Here is a 10,058-nt window from a genome sequence, read left to right on the forward strand (position 1 = left end):
TACGGTCAAAATACTGAGAGATGTCCGAATATAAGGAAAAAACTTGTGAAAATTTCCAACAAAAAGGGTAATTTTTTTTCGAATGTAGAATTAAGGCTCCTTTTCAACTCCAATAGATGCATTTCCCATGATATCTCCTGGGGAAAAATTTTGGAACGAGTTGTACACCAGTGTAATACATTTCGGAGAAATTAGTGAAATCTCCAATTCACCAAAGGGGTACCCCTTTCAGAAATATTCGATTTCTCTAGTATGAATTGGAGCAATGTTTTGAAAGTGAATACTAAGGAAAATCCGAGGGTCATGGGCACAAAAGTTGTAGCCCTATATCTTAGGCTTCTATGTATAAAATATCGTGCATATCCGAGGTTTTTAGAGGGTGATACGATCAAAATACTGAGAGATGTACGAATATAAGGCAAAAACTTGTGAAAATTTCCAACAAAAAGGGTAATTTTTTTTCGAATGTAGAATTAAGGCTCCTTTTCAACTCCAATAGATGCATTTCCCATGATATCTCCTAGGGAAAAATTTTGGAACGAGTTGTACACCAGTGTAATACATTTCGGAGAAATTAGTGAAATCTCCAATTCACCAAAGGGGTACCCCTTTCAGAAATATTCGATTTCTCTAGTATGAATTGGAGCAATGTTTTGAAAGTGAATACTAAGGAAAATCCGAGGGTCATGGGCACAAAAGTTGTAGCCCTATATCTTAGGCTTCTATGTATAAAATATCGTGCATATCCGAGGTGTTTAGAGTGTGATACTGTCAAAATACTGAGAGATGTCCTATTATAAGGCAAAAACTTGTGAAAATTACCAACAAAAAGGGTAATTTTTTTTCGAATGTAGAATTAAGGCTCCTTTTCAACTCCAATAGATGCATTTCCCATGATATCTCCTGGGGAAAAATTTTGGAACGAGTTGTACACCAGTGTAATACATTTCGGAGAAATTAGTGAAATCTCCAATTCACCAAAGGGGTACCCCTTTCAGAAATATTCGATTTCTCTAGTATGAATTGGAGCAATGTTTTGAAAGTGAATACTAAGGAAAATCCGAGGGTCATGGGCACAAAAGTTGTAGCCCTATATCTTAGGCTTCTATGTATAAAATATCGTGCATATCCGAGGTGTTTAGAGTGTGATACTGTCAAAATACTGAGAGATGTCCTATTATAAGGCAAAAACTTGTGAAAATTTCCAACAAAAAGGGTAATTTTTTTTCGAATGTAGAATTAAGGCTCCTTTTCAAGTCCAATAGATGCATTTCCCATGATATCTCCTGGGGAAAATTTTTGGAACGAGTTGTACACCAGTGTAATACATTTCGGAGAAATTAGTGAAATCTCCAATTCACCAAAGGGGTACCCCTTTCAGAAATATTCGATTTCTCTAGTATGAATTGGAGCAATGTTTTGAAAGTGAATACTAAGGAAAATCCGAGGGTCATGGGCACAAAAGTTGTAGCCCTATATCTTAGGCTTCTATGTATAAAATATCGTGCATATCCGAGGTGTTTAGAGGGTGATACGGTCAAAATACTGAGAGATGTCCGAATATAAGGCAAAAACCTGTGAAAATTTCCAACAAAAAGGGTAATTTTTTTTCGAATGTAGAATTAAGGCTCCTTTTCAACTCCAATAGATGCATTTCCCATGATATCTCCTGGGGAAAAATTTTGGAACGAGTTGTACACCAGTGTAATACATTTCGGAGAAATTAGTGAAATCTCCAATTCACCAAAGGGGTACCCCTTTCAGAAATATTCGATTTCTCTAGTATGAATTGGAGCAATGTTTTGAAAGTGAATACTATGGAAAATCCGAGGGTCATGGGAACAAAAGTTGTAGCCCTATATCTTAGGCTTCTATGTATAAAATATCGTGCATTTCCGAGGTTTTTAGAGGGTGATACGATCAAAATACTGAGAGATGTACGAATATAAGGCAAAAACTTGTGAAAATTTCCAACAAAAAGGGTAATTTTTTTTCGAATGTAGAATTAAGGCTCCTTTTCAACTCCAATAGATGCATTTCCCATGATATCTCCTAGGGAAAAATTTTGGAACGAGTTGTACACCAGTGTAATACATTTCGGAGAAATTAGTGAAATCTCCATTTCACCAAAGGGGTACCCCTTTCAGAAATATTCGATTTCTCTAGTATGAATTGGAGCAATGTTTTGAAAGTGAATACTAAGGAAAATCCGAGGGTCATGGGCACAAAAGTTGTAGCCCTATATCTTAGGCTTCTATGTATAAAATATCGTGCATATCCGAGGTGTTTATAGTGTGATACTGTCAAAATACTGAGAGATGTCCTAATATAAGGCAAAAACTTGTGAAAATTTCCAACAAAAAGGGTAATTTTTTTTCGAATGTAGAATTAAGGCTCCTTTTCAACTCCAATAGATGCATTTCCCATGATATCTCCTGGGGAAAAATTTTGGAACGAGTTGTACACCAGTGTAATACATTTCGGAGAAATTAGTGAAATCTCCAATTCACCAAAGGGGTACCCCTTTCAGAAATATTCGATTTCTCTAGTATGAATTGGAGCAATGTTTTGAAAGTGAATACTAAGGAAAATCCGAGGGTCATGGGCACAAAAGTTGTAGCCCTATATCTTAGGCTTCTATGTATAAAATATCGTGCATATCCGAGGTGTTTAGAGGGTGATACGGTCAAAATACTGAGAGATGTCCGAATATAAGGAAAAAACTTGTGAAAATTTCCAACAAAAAGGGTAATTTTTTTTCGAATGTAGAATTAAGGCTCCTTTTCAACTCCAATAGATGCATTTCCCATGATATCTCCTGGGGAAAAATTTTGGAACGAGTTGTACACCAGTGTAATACATTTCGGAGAAATTAGTGAAATCTCCAATTCACCAAAGGGGTACCCCTTTCAGAAATATTCGATTTCTCTAGTATGAATTGGAGCAATGTTTTGAAAGTGAATACTAAGGAAAATCCGAGGGTCATGGGCACAAAAGTTGTAGCCCTATATCTTAGGCTTCTATGTATAAAATATCGTGCATATCCGAGGTTTTTAGAGGGTGATACGATCAAAATACTGAGAGATGTACGAATATAAGGCAAAAACTTGTGAAAATTTCCAACAAAAAGGGTAATTTTTTTTCGAATGTAGAATTAAGGCTCCTTTTCAACTCCAATAGATGCATTTCCCATGATATCTCCTGGGGAAAAATTTTGGAACGAGTTGTACACCAGTGTAATACATTTCGGAGAAATTAGTGAAATCTCCAATTCACCAAAGGGGTACCCCTTTCAGAAATATTCGATTTCTCTAGTATGAATTGGAGCAATGTTTTGAAAGTGAATACTAAGGAAAATCCGAGGGTCATGGGCACAAAAGTTGTAGCCCTATATCTTAGGCTTCTATGTATAAAATATCGTGCATATCCGAGGTGTTTAGAGTGTGATACTGTCAAAATACTGAGAGATGTCCTATTATAAGGCAAAAACTTGTGAAAATTTCCAACAAAAAGGGTAATTTTTTTTCGAATGTAGAATTAAGGCTCCTTTTCAAGTCCAATAGATGCATTTCCCATGATATCTCCTGGGGAAAATTTTTGGAACGAGTTGTACACCAGTGTAATACATTTCGGAGAAATTAGTGAAATCTCCAATTCACCAAAGGGGTACCCCTTTCAGAAATATTCGATTTCTCTAGTATGAATTGGAGCAATGTTTTGAAAGTGAATACTAAGGAAAATCCGAGGGTCATGGGCACAAAAGTTGTAGCCCTATATCTTAGGCTTCTATGTATAAAATATCGTGCATATCCGAGGTGTTTAGAGGGTGATACGGTCAAAATACTGAGAGATGTCCGAATATAAGGCAAAAACCTGTGAAAATTTCCAACAAAAAGGGTAATTTTTTTTCGAATGTAGAATTAAGGCTCCTTTTCAACTCCAATAGATGCATTTCCCATGATATCTCCTGGGGAAAAATTTTGGAACGAGTTGTACACCAGTGTAATACATTTCGGAGAAATTAGTGAAATCTCCAATTCACCAAAGGGGTACCCCTTTCAGAAATATTCGATTTCTCTAGTATGAATTGGAGCAATGTTTTGAAAGTGAATACTATGGAAAATCCGAGGGTCATGGGAACAAAAGTTGTAGCCCTATATCTTAGGCTTCTATGTATAAAATATCGTGCATATCCGAGGTTTTTAGAGGGTGATACGATCAAAATACTGAGAGATGTACGAATATAAGGCAAAAACTTGTGAAAATTTCCAACAAAAAGGGTAATTTTTTTTCGAATGTAGAATTAAGGCTCCTTTTCAACTCCAATAGATGCATTTCCCATGATATCTCCTAGGGAAAAATTTTGGAACGAGTTGTACACCAGTGTAATACATTTCGGAGAAATTAGTGAAATCTCCATTTCACCAAAGGGGTACCCCTTTCAGAAATATTCGATTTCTCTAGTATGAATTGGAGCAATGTTTTGAAAGTGAATACTAAGGAAAATCCGAGGGTCATGGGCACAAAAGTTGTAGCCCTATATCTTAGGCTTCTATGTATAAAATATCGTGCATATCCGAGGTGTTTATAGTGTGATACTGTCAAAATACTGAGAGATGTCCTAATATAAGGCAAAAACTTGTGAAAATTTCCAACAAAAAGGGTAATTTTTTTTCGAATGTAGAATTAAGGCTCCTTTTCAACTCCAATAGATGCATTTCCCATGATATCTCCTGGGGAAAAATTTTGGAACGAGTTGTACACCAGTGTAATACATTTCGGAGAAATTAGTGAAATCTCCAATTCACCAAAGGGGTACCCCTTTCAGAAATATTCGATTTCTCTAGTATGAATTGGAGCAATGTTTTGAAAGTGAATACTAAGGAAAATCCGAGGGTCATGGGCACAAAAGTTGTAGCCCTATATCTTAGGCTTCTATGTATAAAATATCGTGCATATCCGAGGTGTTTAGAGGGTGATACGGTCAAAATACTGAGAGATGTCCGAATATAAGGAAAAAACTTGTGAAAATTTCCAACAAAAAGGGTAATTTTTTTTCGAATGTAGAATTAAGGCTCCTTTTCAACTCCAATAGATGCATTTCCCATGATATCTCCTGGGGAAAAATTTTGGAACGAGTTGTACACCAGTGTAATACATTTCGGAGAAATTAGTGAAATCTCCAATTCACCAAAGGGGTACCCCTTTCAGAAATATTCGATTTCTCTAGTATGAATTGGAGCAATGTTTTGAAAGTGAATACTAAGGAAAATCCGAGGGTCATGGGCACAAAAGTTGTAGCCCTATATCTTAGGCTTCTATGTATAAAATATCGTGCATATCCGAGGTTTTTAGAGGGTGATACGATCAAAATACTGAGAGATGTACGAATATAAGGCAAAAACTTGTGAAAATTTCCAACAAAAAGGGTAATTTTTTTTCGAATGTAGAATTAAGGCTCCTTTTCAACTCCAATAGATGCATTTCCCATGATATCTCCTAGGGAAAAATTTTGGAACGAGTTGTACACCAGTGTAATACATTTCGGAGAAATTAGTGAAATCTCCAATTCACCAAAGGGGTACCCCTTTCAGAAATATTCGATTTCTCTAGTATGAATTGGAGCAATGTTTTGAAAGTGAATACTAAGGAAAATCCGAGGGTCATGGGCACAAAAGTTGTAGCCCTATATCTTAGGCTTCTATGTATAAAATATCGTGCATATCCGAGGTGTTTAGAGTGTGATACTGTCAAAATACTGAGAGATGTCCTATTATAAGGCAAAAACTTGTGAAAATTACCAACAAAAAGGGTAATTTTTTTTCGAATGTAGAATTAAGGCTCCTTTTCAACTCCAATAGATGCATTTCCCATGATATCTCCTGGGGAAAAATTTTGGAACGAGTTGTACACCAGTGTAATACATTTCGGAGAAATTAGTGAAATCTCCAATTCACCAAAGGGGTACCCCTTTCAGAAATATTCGATTTCTCTAGTATGAATTGGAGCAATGTTTTGAAAGTGAATACTAAGGAAAATCCGAGGGTCATGGGCACAAAAGTTGTAGCCCTATATCTTAGGCTTCTATGTATGAAATATCGTGCATATCCGAGGTGTTTAGAGTGTGATACTGTCAAAATACTGAGAGATGTCCTAATATAAGGCAAAAACTTGTGAAAATTTCCAACAAAAAGGGTAATTTTTTTTCGAATGTAGAATTAAGGCTCCTTTTCAACTCCAATAGATGCATTTCCCATGATATCTCCTGGGGAAAAATTTTGGAACGAGTTGTACACCAGTGTAATACATTTCGGAGAAATTAGTGAAATCTCCAATTCACCAAAGGGGTACCCCTTTCAGAAATATTCGATTTCTCTAGTATGAATTGCAGCAATGTTGTGAAAGTGAATACTAAGGAATATGCGAGGGTCATGGCCACAAAAGTTGTAGCCCTATATCTTAGGCTTCTATGTATAAAATATCGTGCATATCCGAGGTGTTTAGAGGGTGATACGGTCAAAATACTGAGAGATGTCCGAATATAAGGCAAAAACTTGTGAAAATTTCCAACAAAAAGGGTAATTTTTTTTCGAATGTAGAATTAAGGCTCCTTTTCAACTCCAATAGATGCATTTCCCATGATATCTCCTGGGGAAAAATTTTGGAACGAGTTGTACACCAGTGTAATACATTTCGGAGAAATTAGTGAAATCTCCAATTCACCAAAGGGGTACCCCTTTCAGAAATATTCGATTTCTCTAGTATGAATTGGAGCAATGTTTTGAAAGTGAATACTAAGGAAAATCCGAGGGTCATGGGCACAAAAGTTGTAGCCCTATATCTTAGGCTTCTATGTATGAAATATCGTGCATATCCGAGGTGTTTAGAGTGTGATACTGTCAAAATACTGAGAGATGTCCTAATATAAGGCAAAAACTTGTGAAAATTTCCAACAAAAAGGGTAATTTTTTTTCGAATGTAGAATTAAGGCTCCTTTTCAACTCCAATAGATGCATTTCCCATGATATCTCCTGGGGAAAAATTTTGGAACGAGTTGTACACCAGTGTAATACATTTCGGAGAAATTAGTGAAATCTCCAATTCACCAAAGGGGTACCCCTTTCAGAAATATTCGATTTCTCTAGTATGAATTGCAGCAATGTTGTGAAAGTGAATACTAAGGAATATGCGAGGGTCATGGCCACAAAAGTTGTAGCCCTATATCTTAGGCTTCTATGTATAAAATATCGTGCATATCCGAGGTGTTTAGAGGGTGATACGGTCAAAATACTGAGAGATGTCCGAATATAAGGCAAAAACTTGTGAAAATTTCCAACAAAAAGGGTAATTTTTTTTCGAATGTAGAATTAAGGCTCCTTTTCAACTCCAATAGATGCATTTCCCATGATATCTCCTGGGGAAAAATTTTGGAACGAGTTGTACACCAGTGTAATACATTTCGGAGAAATTAGTGAAATCTCCAATTCACCAAAGGGGTACCCCTTTCAGAAATATTCGATTTCTCTAGTATGAATTGGAGCAATGTTTTGAAAGTGAATACTAAGGAAAATCCGAGGGTCATGGGCACAAAAGTTGTAGCCCTATATCTTAGGCTTCTATGTATAAAATATCGTGCATATCCGAGGTGTTTAGAGGGTGATACGGTCAAAATACTGAGAGATGTCCTATTATAAGGCAAAAACTTGTGAAAATTTCCAACAAAAAGGGTAATTTTTTTTCGAATGTAGAATTAAGGCTCCTTTTCAACTCCAATAGATGCATTTCCCATGATATCTCCTGGGGAAAAATTTTGGAACGAGTTGTACACCAGTGTAATACATTTCGGAGAAATTAGTGAAATCTCCAATTCACCAAAGGGGTACCCCTTTCAGAAATATTCGATTTCTCTAGTATGAATTGGAGCAATGTTTTGAAAGTGAATACTAAGGAAAATCCGAGGGTCATGGGCACAAAATTTGTAGCCCTATATCTTAGGCTTCTATGTATGAAATATCGTGCATATCCGAGGTGTTTAGAGTGTGATACTGTCAAAATACTGAGAGATGTCCTAATATAAGGCAAAAACTTGTGAAAATTTCCAACAAAAAGGGTAATTTTTTTTCGAATGTAGAATTAAGGCTCCTTTTCAACTCCAATAGATGCATTTCCCATGATATCTCCTGGGGAAAAATTTTGGAACGAGTTGTACACCAGTGTAATACATTTCAGAGAAATTAGTGAAATCTCCAATTCACCAAAGGGGTACCCCTTTCAGAAATATTCGATTTCTCTAGTATGAATTGCAGCAATGTTGTGAAAGTGAATACTAAGGAATATGCGAGGGTCATGGGCACAAAAGTTGTAGCCCTATATCTTAGGCTTCTATATATAAAATATCGTGCATATCCGAGGTGTTTAGAGGGTGATACGGTCAAAATACTGAGAGATGTCCGAATATAAGGCAAAAACTTGTGAAAATTTCCAACAAAAAGGGTAATTTTTTTTCGAATGTAGAATTAAGGCTCCTTTTCAACTCCAATAGATGCATTTCCCATGATATCTCCTGGGGAAAAATTTTGGAACGAGTTGTACACCAGTGTAATACATTTCGGAGAAATTAGTGAAATCTCCAATTCACCAAAGGGGTACCCCTTTCAGAAATATTCGATTTCTCTAGTATGAATTGGAGCAATGTTTTGAAAGTGAATACTAAGGAAAATCCGAGGGTCATGGGCACAAAAGTTGTAGCCCTATATCTTAGGCTTCTATGTATAAAATATCGTGCATATCCGAGGTGTTTATAGTGTGATACTGTTAAAATACTGAGAGATGTCCTAATATAAGGCAAAAACTTGTGAAAATTTCCAACAAAAAGGGTAATTTTTTTTCGAATGTAGAATTAAGGCTCCTTTTCAACTCCAATAGATGCATTTCCCATGATATCTCCTGGGGAAAAATTTTGGAACGAGTTGTACACCAGTGTAATACATTTCGGAGAAATTAGTGAAATCTCCAATTCACCAAAGGGGTACCCCTTTCAGAAATATTCGATTTCTCTAGTATGAATTGGAGCAATGTTTTGAAAGTGAATACTAAGGAAAATCCGAGGGTCATGGGCACAAAAGTTGTAGCCCTATATCTTAGGCTTCTATGTATAAAATATCGTGCATATCCGAGGTGTTTAGAGGGTGATACGGTCAAAATACTGAGAGATGTCCGAATATAAGGCAAAAACTTGTGAAAATTTCCAACAAAAAGGGTAATTTTTTTTCGAATGTAGAATTAAGGCTCCTTTTCAACTCCAATAGATGCATTTCCCATGATATCTCCTGGGGAAAAATTTTGGAACGAGTTGTACACCAGTGTAATACATTTCGGAGAAATTAGTGAAATCTCCAATTCACCAAAGGGGTACCCCTTTCAGAAATATTCGATTTCTCTAGTATGAATTGGAGCAATGTTTTGAAAGTGAATACTAAGGAAAATCCGAGGGTCATGGGCACAAAAGTTGTAGCCCTATATCTTAGGCTTCTATGTATAAAATATCGTGCATATCCGAGGTTTTTAGAGGGTGATACGATCAAAATACTGAGAGATGTACGAATATAAGGCAAAAACTTGTGAAAATTTCCAACAAAAAGGGTAATTTTTTTTCGAATGTAGAATTAAGGCTCCTTTTCAACTCCAATAGATGCATTTCCCATGATATCTCCTAGGGAAAAATTTTGGAACGAGTTGTACACCAATGTAATACATTTCGGAGAAATTAGTGAAATCTCCAATTCACCAAAGGGGTACCCCTTTCAGAAATATTCGATTTCTCTAGTATGAATTGGAGCAATGTTTTGAAAGTGAATACTAAGGAAAATCCGAGGGTCATGGGCACAAAAGTTGTAGCCCTATATCTTAGGCTTCTATGTATAAAATATCGTGCATATCCGAGGTGTTTAGAGTGTGATACTGTCAAAATACTGAGAGATGTCCTATTATAAGGCAAAAACTTGTGAAAATTTCCAACAAAAAGGGTAATTTTTTTTCGAATGTAGAATTAAGGCTCC

The sequence above is a fragment of the Humulus lupulus genome, chromosome X (genome assembly GCF_963169125.1).
Source record: "Humulus lupulus chromosome X, drHumLupu1.1, whole genome shotgun sequence".
Lineage (NCBI taxonomy): Eukaryota > Viridiplantae > Streptophyta > Magnoliopsida > Rosales > Cannabaceae > Humulus > Humulus lupulus.